Source organism: Schistocerca americana, chromosome 3 (assembly GCF_021461395.2).
Source record: "Schistocerca americana isolate TAMUIC-IGC-003095 chromosome 3, iqSchAmer2.1, whole genome shotgun sequence".
NCBI lineage: Eukaryota > Metazoa > Arthropoda > Insecta > Orthoptera > Acrididae > Schistocerca > Schistocerca americana.
In genome coordinates this window covers 764,103,235-764,124,830 of record NC_060121.1, presented here as the reverse complement: position 1 = coordinate 764,124,830, position 21,596 = coordinate 764,103,235, and positions in this window count along the sequence as shown.

The window sequence follows — 21,596 nt, the reverse complement described above, 5'->3', positions numbered from 1 at the left end:
ATTCCTTAAATGTGATATTGCTATTAAATCCTTGTGATTCCAGTAAATTTCAAGGAAGATTTAGGTGCTTTAACTGTTGTTGTAGTCTTCAGTCCAGAGACTGGTGTGAATCAGCTCTCCATGCTACGCTATCCTGTGCAAGATTCTTCATCTCTGAGTAACTACTGCAGCCTACATCCTTCTGAATCTGTTTAGTGTATTTATGCCTTGTTCTCCCTCTACAATTTTTACCCTCCGCACTTCCCTCCAGTACTAATTCGATGATCCATTCATGCCTGAGAACGTGTCCTACCAACCGATACCTTCCTTTAGTCAAGTTGTGCCACAAATTCGTCTTCTCCCCAATTCTATTCAATACCTCCTCATTAGTTACGTGATCTATCCATCTAATCGTCAGCATTCTTCTGTAGCACCAATTTCGAAAGCTTCTATTCTCTTCTTGTCTAAAGTATTTTTCGTCCATGTTTCACTTCCATAAATGGCTACACTATATACAAATACTTTCAGTAAAGATTTCATGACGCTTAAATTTATACTCGATGTTAAAAAATTTCTCTTCTTCAAAAACGCTTTCATTGCCATAGCCAGTCTATATTTTATATCCTCTCTACTTCAACCATCATCAGTAATTTTGCTCCCCAAATAGCAAAACTTATCTATTACTTTAAGTGTCTCATTTCCTAAACTAATTAGCCGGCCGGTGTGGCCGTGCGGTTGTAAGCGCTTTAGTCTGGAACCGCGTGACCGCTACGGTCGCAGGATCGAATCCTGCCTCGGGCATGGATGTGTGTGACATCCTTAAGTTAGTTAGGTTTAAGTAGTTCTAAGTTCTAGGAGACTGATGACCACAGATGTTAAGTCCCATAGTGCTCAGAGCCATTTGAACCATCCTAAACTAATTCCCTCAGCATTATCTGATTTAATTCGACTACATTCCATTATCCTTGTTTTGCTTCTTTTTTTGTTCATCTTATATCCTCATTGCAAGTCATTGTCCATTCTGTTCAACTCCTCCTCCAGGTCTTTTCTGTCTCTGAGAGAATTACAATGTCGTCGGCAAACCTCAAAGCTTTCATTTCTTCTCGATGGATTTTAATTTCTACTCCAAATTTTTCTTTTATTTCCTTTACTGCTTGCTCAATATACAGTTTGAATAAGATCTGAGAATGGCTATAACGGTGTCTCACTCCCATCTCAACGACTACTTCCCTTTCATGCCCCTCGACTCTTATAATTACCATCTGGTTTTTGTACAAATTGTAAATAGCCTTTCGCTCCCTGTATTTGACCCCTGCCACCTTCAGAATTTGAAAGAGAGTATTCCAGTCAATATTTTCAAAAGCTTTCTCTACGTCTACAAATGCTAGATATGTAGGCTTGCCTTTCCTTAATCTATATTCTAAGATACATCATAGGTTCAGTATTGCCTCACGCGTGCCAACATTTCTACGGAATACAAACTGATCTTCCTCGAGGTCGGCTTCTATCAGTTTTTCTATACGTCTGTAAGGAATTAGTGTTAGTATTTTACAGCCGTGACTTGTGAAATCATAGTTTGGTAATTTTCACACCTGTCAAATCTTACTCTCTTTAGGATTAGAATTATTATACTCTTCTTGAAGTCTGAAGGTATTTCGCCTGACTCATACATCTTGCTCACCAGATGGTAGGGTTTTGTCAGCGCTGGCTCTCCCAAAGCTATCAGTAGTTCTAATGGAAGGTTGTGTACTCCAGGGGCCTTGTTTCGACTTGGGTCTTTCAGTGCTCTGTCAAAAGCTTCACGTAGTATCGTGTCTCCCATTTCATCTTCATCTACGTCCTCTTCCATTTCCACAATATTGTCCTTTAGTCCCTCGCCCTTCTATAGACCTCTATAAACTCCTTTCACCTTTCTGCTGTCCCTTCTTTACTTAGAACTGATTTTTCATCTGAGGTCTTGATATTCGTACAAGTTGTTCTCATTTCTCCAGAAGAGTTCTTAATTTGTCTGCAGGCAGTATCTATCTTACCCCTAGTGATATATGCTTCTACATCCTTACATTTGTCTTGTGGCCATCCCTGCTTAGCCATTTTGCACTTCCTGTCGATCTAATTTTTGAGACGTTTGTATCCTTTTAGCCTGCTTCATTTACTGCATTTTTATATTTTCTCCTTTCATCAATTAAATTCAATATCTCTACCGTTGCCCAAGGATTTTTACTAGCAATCGTCTTTTTACCTACTCCATCCTCTGCTGCCTTCACTATTTCATCTCTCAAAGCTACCCATTCTTTTTCTGCTGTATTTCTTTCCCCCGTTCTTGTCAATAGTTCCCTAATGCCCTCTGTGAAACACTCTACAGCCTCTGGTGCTTTCAGTTTGTCCAGGTCCTATCTCCTTAAATTCCCACCTTTTTGCAATTTCTTCAGTTTTAATCTACAGTTCATAACCAATAGATTGTGGTCAGAGTCCACATGTGCCACTGTAATTTAAAACCAGGTTCCTAAATCTCTGTCTTACCATTACATAACCTATCTGAAACCCTCCAAAGTCTCCAGGCCTCTCCCACGTATACAATCTTTTTTCATGATTCTTAAACCAAGTGTTAGCTATGATTAAGTTATGCTCTGTGCAAAATTCTACCAGGCGGCTTCCTCTTTCATTCCATACCCCCTTTCCATATTCATCTACTACTTTTCCTTCTATTCCTTTGCCTACTATCGAATTCCAGTCGCCCCACGACTATTAAATTTTCGGCTGCCTTCACTATCTGAATAATTTCTTTTATTTCATCATACATTTGTTTAATCTCTTCGTTATCTGTGTTGCTAGTTGGCATATAAACTTGTACTACAGCGGTAGACGTAAGCTTCGTGTCTGTCTTTGTCACAATAAAGCTTTCATTATTTAGTTCGCAGTAGCTTACTCGCGCTCCTATTTTTTACTCATTATTAAACCTATTCCTGCATTACCTCTGTTTGATTTTGTATTTATAACCTTGTATTCACCTTACCAGATGTCTTGTTCCTCCTGACACCGAACTTCACTAATTCCCACTAAATCTAGCTTTAACCCATCCATTTAACTTTTTAAATTTTGTAACCTACCTGCCAGATTAAGGGATCTGACATCCCACTCTCCGATCCGTAGAACGCCAGTTTTCTTTCTCCTGATAATGACGACCTTCTGAGTAGTCCCCGCCCGGGGATCCGAATGGGCCAATATTTTACCTCTGGAATATTTTACCCAAGAGGACGTCATCATCATTTAACCATACAGTAAAACTGCATGCCCTCGGGAAAAATTACGTCTGTAGTTTCGCCTGACTTTCAGCCGTTCGCAGTACTAGCACAGCACGTCCGTTTTGGTTAACATTACAAGGCCAGATGAGTCTATCATCCAGACTGTTGCCCCTGCAACTAGTGAAAGGGCTGCTGCCCCTCTTCAGGAACCACACGTTTGTCTGGTCTCCCAACAGATACCCCTCCATCGTGGTTTCATCTACGGTTCGGCTATCTTCCTTTCAGACAAGCCTCCCCACGATCGGCAAGGGTTCTTTAACTAATTTGTTAAATAAATTGAAACCAAATAGTTGGTGTTAAGTTTTCATGCTATTAATGTTTGATCATTGTCAGTTTTTGTAAAGGATTTTGGTAACTAGTGTGTCCTGAGCATTTAATAGCTATTCCTTCGTGAAATAGCACATGGAAATTTGGGAGTGTCTATGCTGTCAGAGACAGCAAAGGACTTGGAAGAGCAGTTGAACGAAATGAACAGTGTCTTGAAAGGAGGATATAAGATGAACATCAACAAAAGCAAAACAAGGATAATGGAATGTAGTCTAATTAAGTCGGGTGATGCTGAGGGAATTAGATTAGGAAATGAGGCACTTAAAGTAGTAAAGGAGTTTTGCTATTTGGGGAGCAAAATAACTGATGATGGTCGAAGTAGAGAGGATATAAAATGTAGGCTGGCAATGGCAAGGAAAGCGTTTCTGAAGAAGAGAAATTTGTTAACATCCAGTATTGATTTAAGTGTCAGGAAGTCATTTCTGAAAGTATTCGTATGGAGTGTAGCGATGTATGGAAGTGAAACATGGACGATAAATAGTTTGGACAAGAAGAGAATAGAAGCTTTCGAAATGTGGTGCTACAGAAGAATGCTGAAGATTAGATGGGTAGATCACATAACTAATGAGGAAGTATTGAATAGGATTGGGGAGAAGAGAAGTTTGTGGCACAACTTGACCAGAAGAAGGGATCGGTTGGTGGGACATGTTCTGAGGCATCAAGGGATCACCAATTTAGTATTGGAGGGCAGCGTGGAGGGTAAAAATCGTAGAGGGAGACCAAGAGATGAATACACTAAGCAGATTCAGAAGGATGTAGGTTGCAGTAGGTACTGGGAGATGAAAAAGCTTGCACAGGATAGAGTAGCATGGAGAGCTGCATCAAACCAGTCTCAGGACTGAAGACCACAACAACAACAATGCAGTTACTAGGGGAAGAGTGTAACCACTCCGTACTAACGTATAATATACCACTCTTTATGATTTAAGTACCTTATATCACAACCACTCCGTTCCAGTGTTTTATATACCATTCTTTAGAATTATCAGCAATGTCAACACTACACTACTGATTCTAATATACCCGTCTGATATATACTGATAAACATTATCAATTCGCCTTCGAGAGATCTATGCACTTTTTTGGGCCGCGGCTTTTGCTCTGTGAAGAGAAATTTGCCAGAGGAAAAACTGAAGGATATTTACAGTACTTCCATTCGAGAGATTGTACATTTTGTTCCTTATCTATATTAACGACATAGGAGACAATCCGAGTAGCCGTCTTAGAGTGCTTGCACGCTTGTCCACTGTACTCTGAAGTATTGCTGTTCGGTGTGGGATCCGCTTCAGTTGGGTCTGACGGATGACATCGAAAAAGTACAAAGAAGGGCAGCTCATTTTGTATTATCGCGAAATAGGGAAGTTATTGCTAAAGACACGATACGTGAATTGGAGTGGCCATCATTACAACAGTGGCGTTTTTCGTTGCGACGGGATCTTCTCACGAAATTTCAATCACCAGTTTTTTCCCCGATTTCGAAATATTCCGTTTGCACCCACCTACATACGAAGTAATGATGATGACGATAAATAAGAGAAATCAGGGCTTGCAAAGAATAATTTAAGTGCTCATTTTTCCAGCACGCCGTTCGAGAATGGAACGGTAGAGAGACAGCTTGAAGGTGGTTCATTGAACACTCTGCCAGGCACTTTATTGTGAATAGTTGAGTAATCACGTAGATGTAGAAGTAGATGTAGATGCAGATGTTCTTACAACTAAATTTCTTATATAGAATATACACTCCTGGAAATGGAAAAAAGAACACATTGACACCGGTGTGTCAGACCCACCATACTTGCTTCGGACACTGCGAGAGGGCTGTACAAGCAATGATCACACGCACGGCACAGCGGACACACCAGGAACCGCGGTGTTGGCCGTCGAATGGCGCTAGCTGCGCAGCATTTGTGCACCGCCGCCGTCAGTGTCAGCCAGTTTGCCGTGGCATACGGAGCTCCATCGCAGTCTTTAACACTGGTAGCATGCCGCGACAGCGTGGACGTGAACCGTATGTGCAGTTGACGGACTTTGAGCGAGGGCGTATAGTGGGCATGCGGGAGGCCGGGTGGACGTACCGCCGAATTGCTCAACACGTGGGGCGTGAGGTCTCCACAGTACATCGATGTTGTCGCCAGTGGTCGGCGGAAGGTGCACGTGCCCGTCGACCTGCTACCGGATCGCAGCGACGCACGGATGCACGCCAAGACCGTAGGATCCTACGCAGTGCCGTAGGGGACCGCACCGCCACTTCCCAGCAAATTAGGGACACTGTTGCTCCTGGGGTATCGGCGAGGACCATTCGCAACCGTCTCCATGAAGCTGGGCTACGGTCCCGCACACCGTTAGGCCGTCTTCCGCTCACGCCCCAACATCGTGCAGCCCGCCTCCAGTGGTGTCGCGACAGGCGTGAATGGAGGGACGAATGGAGACGTGTCGTCTTCAGCGATGAGAGTCGCTTCTGCCTTGGTGCCAATGATGGTCGTATGCGTGTTTGGCGCCGTGCAGGTGAGCGCCACAATCAGGACTGCATACGACCGAGGCACACAGGGCCAACACCCGGCATCATGGTGTGGGGAGCGATCTCCCACACTGGCCGTACACCACTGGTGATCGTCGAGGGGACACTGAATAGTGCACGGTACATCCAAACCGTCATCGAACCCATCGTTCTACCATTCCTAGACCGGCAAGGGAACTTGCTGTTCCAACAGGACAATGCACGTCCGCATGTATCCCGTGCCACCCAACGTGCTCTAGAAGGTGTAAGTCAACTACCCTGGCCAGCAAGATCTCCGGATCTGTCCCCCATTGAGCATGTTTGGGACTGGATGGAGCGTCGTCTCACGCGGTCTGCACGTCCAGCACGAACGCTGGTCCAACTGAGGCGCCAGGTGGAAATGGCATGGCAAGCCGTTCCACAGGACTACACCCAGCATCTCTACGATCGTCTCCATGGGAGAATAGCAGCCTGCATTGCTGCGAAAGGTGGATATACACTGTACTAGTGCCGACATTGTGCATGCTCTGTTGCCTGTGTCTATGTGCCTGTGGTTCTGTCAGTGTGATCATGTGATGTATCTGACCCCAGGAATGTGTCAATTCAGTTTCCCCTTCCTGGGACAATGAATTCACGGTGTTCTTATTTCAATTTCCAGGAGTGTACATTGTTCGCAGTTACCATTTGTATAATTATCAGGTAACGCTCATTTATGTAATTAATGTGGGCTAATCAGAGAAAATGTATAGCTTGTGTAGGGCAAAAGTGTACCGCTTCTTCAAGAATACAGTTTATTAATTGTTCACAAGGTACGCTCGAGCTCTAATTTCGTGTATCGAACATCGATTGTACATGATGTTTCGCCGATTCATAGATCATGCACATCTATGAAGAATGGATGAGTAGTTAAAACCTACAAAGACGGTCATAATTCTTCTGGACTGTATTGTCCTCCCTACAGATACGTGATTTTACGACAGTAGAACAACTATGATCCACTCCGAGCGTGCAGTTTAAGCACACTAACGGTCTCCGGACGGTTTTGTGTAAGTTTCTTGAGTTTTCTTAAGACTTGCTTTGAAAACAAGTAAAATCAAGAAACTTTCATTGCAAATGTCGCTGTAGGAAAAGCGTTCGACAGTCTAAAATGGTGGAATTTGCTTGAAAGTTTCAGGTTAATAGGCGTAAGCTATACGGAAAAAGCCACTGAAACACAAGCAAGCATTAACTACTGTATTTTCCCTAACTTCCAGGAATCAGCATTACGTGTAAGAAAACATCTTGACCTTTCAATTGCGACAATATTTCAGTTGCAATACAATTAGTATATCAGCCTGCTATAATCTGTCGCTCTGAATTAGTTTGTCGACAAAAGCATCGTCATAAGGTCGTAATCGTGTTTCAGTGGTTTGAGGAGCGTGTAGTGAACTCACGTTGATGTCTTGGCTAACAAATCTGACTTATATGAATTCGATGGAATTCTTCTGGGAAGGTATCGGGCGTCTCCGCGCCCACAAACCACAGGCTAGGTATTTAAGGGAATTGAGTATCCTCTGGAAATCTACAAAAGATTTGTCGAATCCAAGCCCGCGAAATCGCTGTTGTATTGTGTTCCAGAGAAGGGTAAAAACAGTGGTGATAGTGTTTCGTATACCAGTGCACATTCTTCCTACAAAAACATGCTGTATATAAACAATAAACTAAATGTTATTTGCCACCATTTCTGGTTAAATAAAATTAATTACCAGTAGTGTAGCTAAGTACAGTGTAGTAAAATACCATCGTATTAAAACATGCAGAAAATAAAGGTATTAAAAATAGTTAACCATTAATATCGGCTTCTTGTCCCAATCTTCCTCACGACATAGAAATACTGACTTTTTAATGATAAAACTGAAGTTATTTATATTTCGAACGGTATTCAGAAATAGGTCACGTTAGAGACAGATGGAGACTAGCTCAGAACAAGGCCTAGTTTGGATCCCACTACAAGACGTTCGGACGCTTCCGACAGGTCGTCTGCCCGTGGAGGGGGACCCGCGCGGACCTGCTGGCGTGGGGATGGGTCGAGTCCCGGGTAGCGACAGCTAGAGCCGCTATCGAATTCCGATGGCAGCGAAAAGGCGCGCCGGATCCTGCCCGGTGCTTCTGTGAATGTTTTAAGCCGGTTTTGTTTCCTACCTTCTGTAGAAGAATGGCAGCGCCAAGATAACGGGCATTACGGATGGAGCTGCAGCCATTATTTCGCAACAATATGTGACACACAATGCTCGTTACGAAGTTAATGTATCGCTATTATAAAACGAATACTTCATTCCCACTACTGTACGGTATTTTAATCCGTCATTGTACCTCCTAAATCAATTATAAATTGAAGGTGCTATAGGTCTCAAGTATTAATCAACACTGACGGAAATGGGAACGTCACCAAACTGATATTCCTTATGACATTTTGCTGCAAATGATGAATTTAACAACGGAGAAGAAGGGCTGAAAATATATCTCCCGTACTCCCGTGCCGGAGAGATACGTTAAAAATACAAATGCAGAGAGATTACTATCAGTACAGAAGAAAGGCGAGAGGCATGGTGGTTATCGGGAGAACCTAACGTAACTGTCGAGATCGCGACACAACGTGCAGCATACCACCATAATTCCGACTTCGAAGAAGATGGAACAGTTAAAACGAGGGACATGAGAGCATCACCCCAACAGATCGCACGGACTTCGCTCTAGTGCCATGACTGCAGACCGACTGATGGAGATATGATACTCAGAACTGGAATGCGTCAAGGAGAGCATCCACGGTTCCATCCAGGAGGGCTACACGACAACGATATCGTAGTGTTGTTCGGCTGGTTCCCACAGACAAGCGGATGACAACAGATCATCCATCGTGGTCTTGCGGTAGCGTTCTCGCTTCTGGCGCACGGGGTCCCGGGTTCGATTCCTGGTGGGGTTAGGGATTTTCTCTGGCTCGTGATGACTGAGTGTTGTGTGTTCTTCAGCATCATTGATTCGCAAGTCGCCGAAGTGACGTCAACTAAGAAGGACTTGCAATACGGCGGCCGAACTTGCTCGCATGGGGCCTCCCGGCCAACAACGCCATACGATCATTTCATATCATTTCATCCATCGTAAACAGATATCTGGAAGCGGGGCTGAAGTTCCCATGCTCGTTTACCGTTACCAACATAGCATGCACGACAGACAATTGCATGGTGTAGACTCAAAGTAAAATAGGACACTGAGTGGCACTCTGCGGAGATCAGCGAGGACTATCGCATCTGTTTGTTTTATTTATCTTATTTATTTATGGAATATTCCGTTGGTTCTGGGAGGGATATGGACATATTAATAACTTATCGTATTAATATTCCACAACAATATTTATTACATGTAGGTCAATCAGGAAGGGCTTAACTACTAGACTGACTGAACTTCAATGGAACTGGAGACTGAGAAATAAAGATTTCACCTTTGCTGAACATGCTCTGAATGACTTTCATTCACGTGATGCTCTTCAAAAGGAACTAAAAGCAGAAAACTAACATTACTTGAAATTCTGGCCATTAATAAACACAAATGAAAGAATTCTGAACTTTTGCTTAGGAACCAAACACAGTTCCATCACTCACCCTGATAAAGTAGCAGCAGCCAGTTATTATTTTTCTCACCATTATATAATATGCTTGTTATAATTGTTCCATATCCACATTCCATATACTTCTGTCTTCCACCCCCACCCCTTTTTTGGTCTATTCGTTACATTAACCAGTTTCTCCATATGATTAGTAGCCTGTGCCATTAGTGACGACATTTTTGGCTTATGCTTTCATATAGTTTTAATATTTGGATATTCAGTAACATAAGATTTATTTATTCAGTGTCGGTGTGTGTTTTCTGTCAATATAGTCACAAAATATCACATAGTGTTGTACAGCAATCTTTTTACAGCTATGAATTCTCGCCGAAGTTGTGTGGACTATCTCTTTAGTGACAAACTGCCTATTGGCTTCTGTCTCGGGTTCTTCGGCCGACGTTCATCTAATGATTTTTCTGACGTTTCGCCAGTTCACCACCGGCAATGGAGGGTGAAGCTTTGACAATGCCAGCCACTCATGCTGGAAAAACGTCAGAAAAATCATTAGATGAAAGTCGGCCGAAGATCCCGAGACAGAAGCCAGTAGGCAGTTTGTCAACAAGTGGCCACGAAAGCCTTAACAGTTTTGTATCTCTTTAGTGTTAATGCATCTGACAATGCCTAAGAAGCTGAAAGCCGTTTCATAACGAACTGTTAAATAAATATTATTGTAGAACACTGCAACTTTGTATTGAAGTTATTACTATTTATTTATTCTTCACAGCTACAGCCTGTTATCAGAAAGCTAAAATAAGCCACACATATTACATTTTTTTGGATAATAATAAATTTATACATTAACTATTTATTTCTGATATTTCATTTTTTAAACAATGGAAAATCCAGGATGGAATGCAATGATATTATGAAAGGGAAAATTGCTACTCACCAAATAGCAGGGATGTTGAGTCGCAGATGTTGTTGTTGGTCTTCAGTCCTGAGACTGGTTTGATGCAGCTCTCCATGCTACTCTATCCTGTGCAAGCTTCTTCATCTCCCAGTACCTACTGCAATCCACATCCTTCTGAATCTGTTTAGTGTATTCATCTCTTGGTCTCCCTCTATGATTTTTACCCTCCACGCTGCCCTCCAATACTAAATTGGTGATCCCTTGATGCCTCAAAACATGTCCTACCAACCGATCCCGTCTTCTGGTCAAGTTGTGCCACAAACTTCTCTTCTCCCCAATCCTATTCAATTCTTCCTCATTAGTTATGTGATCTGCCCATCTAATCTTCACCATTCTTCTGTAGCACCACATTTCGAATGCTTCTATTCTCTTCTTGTCCAAACTATTTATCGTCCATGTTTCACTTTCATACATGGCTACACTCCATACAAATACTTTCAGAAATGACTTCCTGACACTTAAATCTATACTCGATGTTAACAAATTTCTCTTCTTCAGAAACGCTTTCCTTGCCATTGCCAGTCTACATTTTATATCCTCTCTACTTCGACCATCATCAGTTATTTTGCTCCCCAATTAGCAAAACTCCTTTACTACTTGAAGTGTCTCATTTCCTAATCTAATTCCCTCAGCATCACCCGACTTAATTCGACTACATTCCATTATCCTCATTTTGCTTTTGTTGATGTTCATCTTATATCCTCCTTTCAAGACACTGTCCATTCCGTTCAACTGCTCTTCCAAGTCCTTTGCTGTCTCTGACAGAATTACAATGTCATCGGCGAACCTCAAAGTTTTTATTTCCTCTCCCTGGATTTTAATACTTACTCCAAATTTTTCTGTTGTTTCCTTTACTGCTTGCTCAATATACAGATTGAACAACATCGGGGAGAGGCTACAACCCTGTCTTACTCCCTTCCCAACCACTGCTTCCCTTTCATGTCCCTCGACTCTTATAACTGCCATCTGGTTTATGTACAAATTGTAAATGGCGTTTCGCTCCCTGTATTTTACCCCTGCCACCTTTAGAATTTTAAAGAGAGTATTCCAGTCAACATTGTCAAAAGCTTTCTCTAAGTCTACAAATGCTAGAAACGTAGGTTTGCCTTTCCTTAATCTTTGTTCTAAGATAAGTCGTAAGGTTAGTATTGCCTCACGCGTTCCAGTGTTTCTACGGAATCCAAACTGATCTTCCCCGAGGTTGGCTTCTACTAGATTTTCCATTCGTCTGTAGAGAATTCACGTTAGTATTTTGCAGCTGTGACTTATTAAACTGATAGTTCGGTAATTTTCACATCTGTCAACACCTGCTTTCTTTGGGTTTGGAATTATTATATTCTTCTTGAAGTCTGAGGGTATTTCGCCTGTTTCATACATCTTGCTCACCAGATGGTAGAGTTTTGTCAGGACTGGCTCTCCCAAGGCCGTCAGTAGTTCCAATGGAATGTTGTCTACTCCGGGGGCTTTGTTTCGACTCAGGTCTTTCAGTGCTCTGTCAAACTATTCACGCAGTATCGTATCTCCCATTTCATCTTCATCTACATCCTCTTCCGTTTCCATAATATTGTCCTCAAGCACATCGCCCTTGTATAGACCCTCTATATACTCCTCCCACCTTTCTGCTTTCCCTTCTTTGCTTAGAACTGGGTTTCCATCTGAGCTCTTGATATTCATACAAGTCGTTCTCTTATCTCCAAAGGTCTCTTTAATTTTCCTGTAGGCAGTATCTATCTTACCCCTAGTGAGATAAGCCTCTACATCCTTACATTTGTCCTCTAGCCATCCCTGCTTAGCCATTTTGCACTTCCTGTCGATCTCATTTTTGAGACGTTTGTATTCCTTTTTGCCTGCTTCATGTACTGCATTTTTATATTTTCTCCCTTCATCAATTAAATTCAATATTTCTTCTGCTACCCAAGGATTTCTACTCGCGCTCGTCTTTTTACCTACTTGATCTCTGCTGCCTTCACTACTTCATCCCTCAAAGTTACCTATTCTTCTTCTACTGTATTTCTGTCCCCCATTCCTGTCAATTGTTCCATTATGCTCTCCCTGAAACTCTGTACAACACCCCCTGTAGAGTCGCAGATAGGAACTACAAGAAGACTGTCGCAAATAAAGCTCAGCAGCACCAGGGCATGATGGGAGTGGCGACTGGATGGGTTTAAGGAGGAAGCTAAGGCAGGGATGGGGAGGCATAGCACATTAAAGTGCTGCAGGTTAGACTGAGGGCAGGGAAGAGGTGGGGAGGAGGTGGGGAGGGGGGTAGTGGAAAAGGAGACAAGAAAAAAGGATGGATGTGATGGTGGAATGAAGGCTGTGTAGTGCTGGAATGGGAGCAGGGAAGTGTATGGATGCTTAAGAACAGTGACTGGGGAAGATTGAGGCCAGGAAGACTACAGGAATGTAGAATGTATTTTAGGGAAAGTTCTTGCCTGAGCGGTTAGGAAAAACTGGTGCTGCTGGGAAGCATCCATATGGCACAGTATGTGAAGCAGTGATCGAAATGATGGATGTCATGTTTGCCAGTGTGCTCACCAACAGGGTGATCCATTTGTTTCTTGGCCACAGTTTGTTGGTGTCAATGCTTGCGGACAGACAGCTTGTTGGTTGGAATGCCCACATAGAAAACAACACAATGATCGGAACCTAGCTTATAGATCACATGACTGATTTGACAGATACCCTACCTTTGATGCGATAGGTGATGTGTGGACTGGAGTAGGTGGTAGTGGAAGGACGTATGGGACAAGTCTTGCATCTAGGTCTGTTACAGGGGTACGAGCCATGAGCTAAGGGGTTGGGAGCTGGGATTGTGTAGGGGTGGACGAATATATTGCACAATATACTCATCCATCCCTACAAAACCCCTGCTCTCAACACCTTACTTCATGGCTCGTACCCCTGTAATAGACCTAGATGCAAGACTTGTCCCATACATCCTCACACCACCACCTACTCCAGTATCGTCACAAACTTCATTTTTTTTAAAATATTACAACTTGTCGTTCTACTACAAAACTACAATAAAACCCGTAACCAGTTATCCAATTAGTACTTCTGCCATAAGCACTACATAATATGTTATGTGATGGTTCTTTAGTTTTGGTGTATTTCACCTGTAGATGGTTATTTCCGCTACTGGACCCACTCTCATATTATGCCAGCAATGTTTGCGCGTTAACAAACAGTTCCACCAATCACTGTTACGCCTTAAAGTCCACACTTCCATGATCACGTGCACTAACACATTGTAAATTCTTGAGAACCTATTTCATTCAGTCACTGCCCTGCCTCATTTGTCTTCTCTCTATCTGCACAATACGTCGTCTAGGTGGGGCGGCAGCGTGCTGATGTGTGGTTGAATACCTCGTGAAGTCGTGCTGGGCATTCCTGGATATTGCGTCTGCAGTATCGTCCGATATGCGCTATGTCGACTCGCTCCTTACTGCTGCTTTGGGATCCAACATCCTTACTGCCCGACAGCCATTACCCTCCTCATCTTCGCAGAATGCGCAGTCCCACAGTGTCTCTTCTGGCGTGCCCACAATGCCTCAGACTCAACTATCATTCATCTGTCTTTTTCTTTTGTACAGATACGTAACATGCCGGCCATGGCAAATCAGGTAATGTATCATTCCACTCGGCGGGTTCTGAAATCTAATTTTTAGTGTCGCTGTGATGTTAGGAACAAAATTGTACGTTCTCCTGCCTATGCCTGAGCTGTCCCATTCAGTTTGCCACAGTCGTAATTTGCGATTTCTTAATGTCTTCCATGTACTGGCGTCAGTTCCAAGCATCCTTCGTACTTCCACATGACTGCCTTTCTCTAACCAGTAAAAGACTAATTTCCAAGTCCAGTGGGCGCCTTCCTAGAATCACTAACAAAGCATCATTCGGGGTAATGCAGTAGGCACCTGTTAATCATACTAACACTCCTCGTTGATCTCTTGTTACTAATGAGGCTGGCCTTACTAGCTGCAATCTGTGAGCCTAAACACTCGCACCATATACTTCGAACAATGCTGTTGTAGATTGTCTTGTAACTGCTGTAGAGTGGGCTCCAGGGCTACATCCCAAAACTCAGGAAGACACACTGATCCCTGCAGACTGCCTTTTGTTAGTTTCTTCGTTATTTCCTTTCCCTGGCATATTAAAAAATCATGTCGTTCGTGGCAATAATGTCTCAGGCAGTTGTATGGCGCTTCTGGACACTCCAACTCTGTAAGGCGACCAAAGAAAGACAGCCACCATACGCTATCGAAAGCACCTGCAATATCGATCATCACCGCTAGAGCGTACATACAGAGTATCTGCCGCTACCGAAATCGCCTTATTAATTGCATGTTCGGTTGGCTTACCTCTTCTGGTGAGGGCTCGTCCCTTGCAGCAACCAACGATTTTGTAATTTCTTGCACAATAGTTTTCCAAAAATTTTGTCAAGAACGTTCAAAAGACACATTGGTCTGTAGACATCCGGTATCATCGGATCCTTGCCTTTCCATTTACTAATTGTTACCACGTCAGCATTCTTCCACGGTGCAGGCAGCCTACCTTGCAAGTGACATTCGTTCGCGCAAGTAACTATGTAATTGATTACAAAGGGCACGGGTCCATCTGGTCCTGGAATTTTATTCGGTTTTAAAATTATTTGCCTAGTTTCTTTTTGTGCAAAGGCGAACTGAAACTGAGTATTTGTATAGTCTGCCTACAACATTGTGCATAAACTGCGCTGATCCTCTGTCTCTCCTTCTTCCGCGTCGCCAGGAAGCAATGTTACCATTGGAGGGGCGGCTGGCTGACTGTTCACAACTTTCTGTTAACATCAGCGTGGAAAGGGCTGTTGGTTTCTCGCCGGCTGTTTTATATGGGATGCCACAGGGATCGGTTTGTAAGCTATCCTTCACGAATTGCTTCCATCGTTTCATTTTTGTTTTCAACAACTCTTCCTTAAAACAGCGTTATTTAACACACTTCTTTCTGTCCAACCTCCGGGCTATTTCTTTTTGGATCATTCTGCTCTTGTACAGCTTCGTGGCTCTTTTTGTTTCACATCTTAATTTCTGCAGCGCCTCCGTCAAGTGGCAAAGATTAGAATAACCTCTGGTGACAGGCGTCGGTGCCACCACTGGTCTACGTACAGCCGCTTTCGGTCCTTAATATCTACATTATCATCAGGCGATGGACTTCGCAGACACTGAAACACCCTTCATAGTTCTTCACAGCTAACGTCCTTGTTGTTGTACTTGAGAATTTCTGAGGCATCTTGGAGTTTCCCACCAGTTATGGTACAGTGTATGATATTTTGATCACTCGATGTCATTTATCCTCAACTTTCCACCCTTTTATACGGCATGCCGCTGCCGTATTTGCTAAAGTGACTGCAATTTTTATGTTGATTCAGCCCTCCTTTCGTAGGTTGGTGAATTGCGAGGTGCGTTCAATACCTGTAGGGTGAGTTCCATAATGGCTTCTTTTGTTTTCCACGGTCATCGTTCAGGCGGCTATGGCGCAATACTGACTTCGCATTTGCATCGGTGGAGCATACAAGAGGTGACTAATATCATTTAATCTCAGCAGATACTCACTGATCTCATCACTAAATTGAAAATACTTGAAGACCAGGCTACAGCTCTGCCTTCCCCCTCAATATTCCCACACAGATTGCGTATTTTGGACAATACTGTGATGTTTTTGTCACTGCTATGGTCTTGTTAAATACTAATATTGCTGCTATAGATGTTGCCGTTGGGTGACTATCTGGATACTTACTGGCATACTGTGGACCTATCCTGTCTTAGTATACGGTTCTTGGAGACACTGCAACTTTTCTGCCACTCCTCTAGCCTCACGCAATAAGGAGAATGATTCCATTTTTCCGGCAGGAACTTGTATCGGTAACTACTCCAGTTTGTGCACTTCTGTTGGCAGATTGTCCAATTTGAGATGGATTTAAAATTTTCTTTTGTTCATTCGTTCCTGGATCGACACCATATAATGAGTAGTAGTAAGGAATATAAAAAAATTATACAAAATCTCGGCGCTTGAGCATCGCATTTTCGATAAAGATCTGTTTATGTATTTTTAACAGTGTTTCTTTTCTCTGTGATTTCACTAAATTCAGACTTCGTAATACGACATCTTCCGAAGATGACGGTGGATCGAGATGAACGACTTTTTGCTTAAAAGTACGGAACCATTTACCATGCCAAGTCACCCAACAATCTTAAAATGACTATAGATACAAAATAAAACATACATAGGTTAATAATAACTGTATTCTGAAATAAAAACACAATTTAAATTATTACACTTACGTTGTTCAATTACAGGTGCCGTTTGGTTGCAACTCGTGAATGAAACAATGAAATAATTGTAGTATTAATGGCTGTGTGCCATATACGTACTTCTGATATGGACAACACCTAGAAAATAAGAAAGTGACTCTTCCTCTTTCGCCATAATATGAAAATCAAAAATCTTCAAATGTTTCCAGCGGCTCAATATAATATTTATACAGCCGTGGACTATATCTACGGCTCAAATTAGTTCTTTATTTCATTACTTATAATTACGTTTTCTGCCAAGAAAATCTCAGCATGCAAATGTACCTTTAAACTGCCACCTGAGTTGCGAGACGAAAGGACACACCTGCAAGCGAACAATTCATTCTTCATCTACATGGTTACTCTGCAATACACACTTAAGTGCCTGGCAGAGGGTTCATCGAACCATTATCATACTACTTCTCTACCATTCCACTCTCTTTGAAAAAGGAAAACCTAAATCTTACCGTTTGAGCTCTGATTCCTCTTACTTTATTATGATGATCATTTCTCCCAACGTAGGTGGGTGTCCAAAAAATATTTACGCATTCGGAAGAGAAAGTTGGTGATTGAAATTTCGTAAATAGATTTCGCCGCAAAGAAAACCGCCTTTGTTTCAGTGACGGCCACTCCAACTCGCGAATCATATCAGTGACACCCTCACCCTTATTGCGCGATAACACGAAACGAGCTGCCCGTCTTTGCACCTTTTCGATGTCCTCCGTCAGTCCTACCTGGTAAGGATCCCACACCGCGCAGCAGTATTCCAGCAGAGGATGGACAAGTGTAGTGTAGGCTGTCTCTTCCGTGGGTTTGTCGCATCTTCTAAGTGTTCTGCCAACAAAGCGAAGTTTTGTTTCACCTTCCCCACAATGTTATCTATGTGGTCTTTCCAATTTAAGTTGCTCGTAATTGTATTTCCTAGGTATTCAGTCGAATTGACGGCCGTTAGATTTGTGCGATTTATCGTATACCCAAAATTTATCGGATGTCTTTTAGTACCCATGTGGATGACTCCGCACTTTTCTTTGTTTAGTGCCAATTGCCACTTTTCACACCATGCAGAAATACTGCCTAGATCATTTTGTAATTGATATTGATCGTCTGATGATTTTAATAGACGGTAAATCACAGCGTCATCTGCAAACACTCTAAGAGGGTTGCTCAGATTATCAGCTAGATCATTTATGTAAATCAGGAACAGCAGAGGGCCTATGACACTACCTTGCGGAACACCAGATATCACTTCTGTTCTACTCGATGATCTGCCGTCTATCACTACGAACTTTGACCTCTCTGAGAGGAAATCACGAACCCAGTCAAACAACTGAGTCGATATTCCATATACACGCAATTTGATTAATAGTCGCTTGTGAGAAACGGTATCAAAAGCCTTCTGGAAATCTAGGAATATGGAGTCGATCTGAGATCCTTTGTCGATAGCACTCATTACTTCATGGGAGTTGCGCAAGAACGATATTTTCTGAATCCGTGTTGGTTTGTATCAGTAAGTCATTTGCTACAAGGTGATTCATGATGTTCGAGTATAGTATATGCTCCAAAACCCTACTACAAATTGAGGTCAGTGATATAGGTCTGTAATTCAATGGGTTACTCCTATTGAATATTGGTGTGAGCAGTCATACTTTCCAGTCTTTATGAACAGACCTTTCGTCAAATGAGCGGTTGTATATGATTGCTAAGAAAGGCACATTGTGTCTGCATACTCTGAAAGGAACCTGATTGGTATACCATCTGAACCGGAGGACTAGAGCCTTTCTTAAGTGATTTGTGTTGTTTCGTAACACCTAAGATACCTACTTTTATGTCAGTTATGCTAACAACTGTTCCGGTTTCGATTCTGGAATATTTATTTCGTCTTCTTTCGTGAAGGAATTACGGAAAACTGCACTTAGTAACTTCACTTTAGTGGCACCATCATAGGTAACATTTCCATCGCTATCGCGCAGTGACGGTATTGACTGTTTTTTTCCACTGGTGTACTTTACATAGGACCAGAATCTCTTTGGGTTTTATACCATATTTTGAGACAATGTTTCATTGTGGAAACTATTAAAAGCACGTAGCATTGAAGTCCGCACTAAATTTCGAGCTTCCGTGAAACTTAGCCAGTCTTAGGGATGTTGCGTTCTTCCGAATTTGGCATGCTTTTTTCGTTGCTTCTGCAACAGTCTCTTATTAAGCGGTATGAGTCTATCTATAGCTGTAGATACTGTATCTTTGAATCTGAGCCATATCTGGTCTACACTTACATAATTAGCTTGGAGGGAATGGAGACTCTCTCTTAGGAAGGCATCAAGAGAATTTTTATCTGCTGTTTTAAATAGATATATTTTGCGTTTATTTTTAGTGGTTTTGGTTGATGTGGTTTTGGGTCTCGGTACAATGACCATGTGTTCACTAATCCCTGTATCAGTCATGACGCTCTCTATTAGATCAGGATTATTTATGGCTAAGACATCAAGTGTGTTTTCGCAACCTTTTACAATTCGTATGGGCTCATGAACTAATTGTTCAAAGTGGTTCTCAGAGAAAGCATTTAGTACGATTTCGGAAGATGTTTTCTGTCTTCCACCGGCTTTGAACATGTATTTTCGCCAGTAAATAGAGGGTAGATTGAAGTCTCCACCAATTATAACTGTATGAGTGGAGTACTTATTTTTAATGATATTCATGTGTTCTTTGAACCGTTCAGCTATTATATCATCTGAGTCGGGGGGGTCGATTGTTTATGTGAAATATTCATGGGTGTATGATATTTGCAAGAATGCAAGTGTCAGAGGTATAGAAAAATTTGCATGTTCTCTACTGTACCACCTTAGGCTGAAGAAAAGAATAATAATTCTTTTCTATGAGCATGATAAAATCTAAAAGTCGTGTTTACATGGATTACAAATGAATAATCTGCAAACTACCTCTCACGTCTCCTCACTTCTCAAACGTTACCTACGAGCCACTGTGACACGTTCCTGCTCAAGGTGGATGGTGGAGTGGTATTTTCTGGAATCTATCACCACAAACACTCTACTGGCTTCATCTGTTTAAGACAGAATAGAAGGCTAGGTTTCATATCAGGCTACACCCAGCATTCACATGTGAAGTTAGTACCAGTACTGACGTCCATCATAAAGTAGTCAGGCAGTGACAGTGATACACTAGCAGCAGCAAGTACCCTCATTTCGAAGGTGTGTTCAACGAAGACAGTGTTCCAGCGAACTCCTTCGATGACGAGACGTTTCAGGATTTAATGCAATGTGTTGCAGAGGACGATATCTTGAACGTAGTGTAATACCGTAGCCCTACTGACATAAATTTCCTTTTTTTTGTCCGTTCTACCTTCTGTCATTAAGACATTGTAAATATTGTTTGATTCCATTGATAGCACTAGAGTGTTCGCTTTTTCCTTGTGTAAAAACTTTGATGTCAGGGTTTGATTCTATGCAGTGTGGTGTATCTATCATATAAAGTCTTTGTCTCATTTGGAGGGAGACAAAACTTACTGTATATATTTGAAATTTGGGTGAATACTTTTTTGTAAAAATGTCAGTATGTGCAAATGTTCTCTTTTATTTAATATGTTTGGTTGCGGTTATGTAAACTGCTGACCTTCGCTTAGGGTTCTTAGTTATTTTATATGTAAAAAGTGTCGTGGTTCCCCTCGGGAACGGAAGCATGCAGTGTGAGCAAAATGTGGTTGGCATAGATAGAAAGGTGGAACGAAGAGTCAGTGGGAAATGAGCTACTGAAACACCAACAGCTCACGAAGAGGTTGTGAATTGTTCTGGTGCCGAGAGATGCTTTTTGTGTCATTTTTCAATGTACCAAAGCCTCGGATGGATGCAGTAAGTAGCTGAAATTACGTTGAAATTGATATCTATCATCGTCACCAAGAAATGACAAGAGTCCAGCAATTATACCTGCAAATCCACTTACCAACATGCACTCGCCACCGCATTGCGCAATCGCTGTAATGGAACAGAAGAACTATAGTAATGTACAGTGAAGAATCAGCTCATTGGATGTTATAGTGTACTCAAATATAAGGTTAATTATAGCTAAACTCTTGTACCTACCGTGATTATCCTCAGTCACATATCCACATAGGGTGCCTCCTACGCTACCGAGTGTCCTTTACTGAAAGCATATTAATGTGGCAATAGAGTGTGCTAAAATTAATATTGTTTGTTGAAAGCATCTTACAAGTATCTCAATTTTGTGTTTCACTGCAGTTAACGTTCAGAACTGCAACTGTTGAGAGCTACATGTTCATGCTTGCTAAGTGCTTGTTTCATTTATGTAATAAAAGTGCGTTTATTTTACTCGACTACAATGGTCAAGATTAAGCCCCCCCCTCCCCCATTGAAAGTAGTCAAAATACACAAAGTTACTTAATTATAGAAAGTTTCAATTACTCCTGCTATTCCTGTCAAATTCTGTATAGTATTGGGTTCCTCTTGTGTGTTGAAAGTGCTTATTAATAGTGTAACAGGACCCATAGTTCGTCTATTGTGTTAAGCTAAATAACGATTAATAGGAAGACCACTATTTGAGATAGCTGTAAATTCTTTTATTCAAAGGTCAGTAAGAAAGT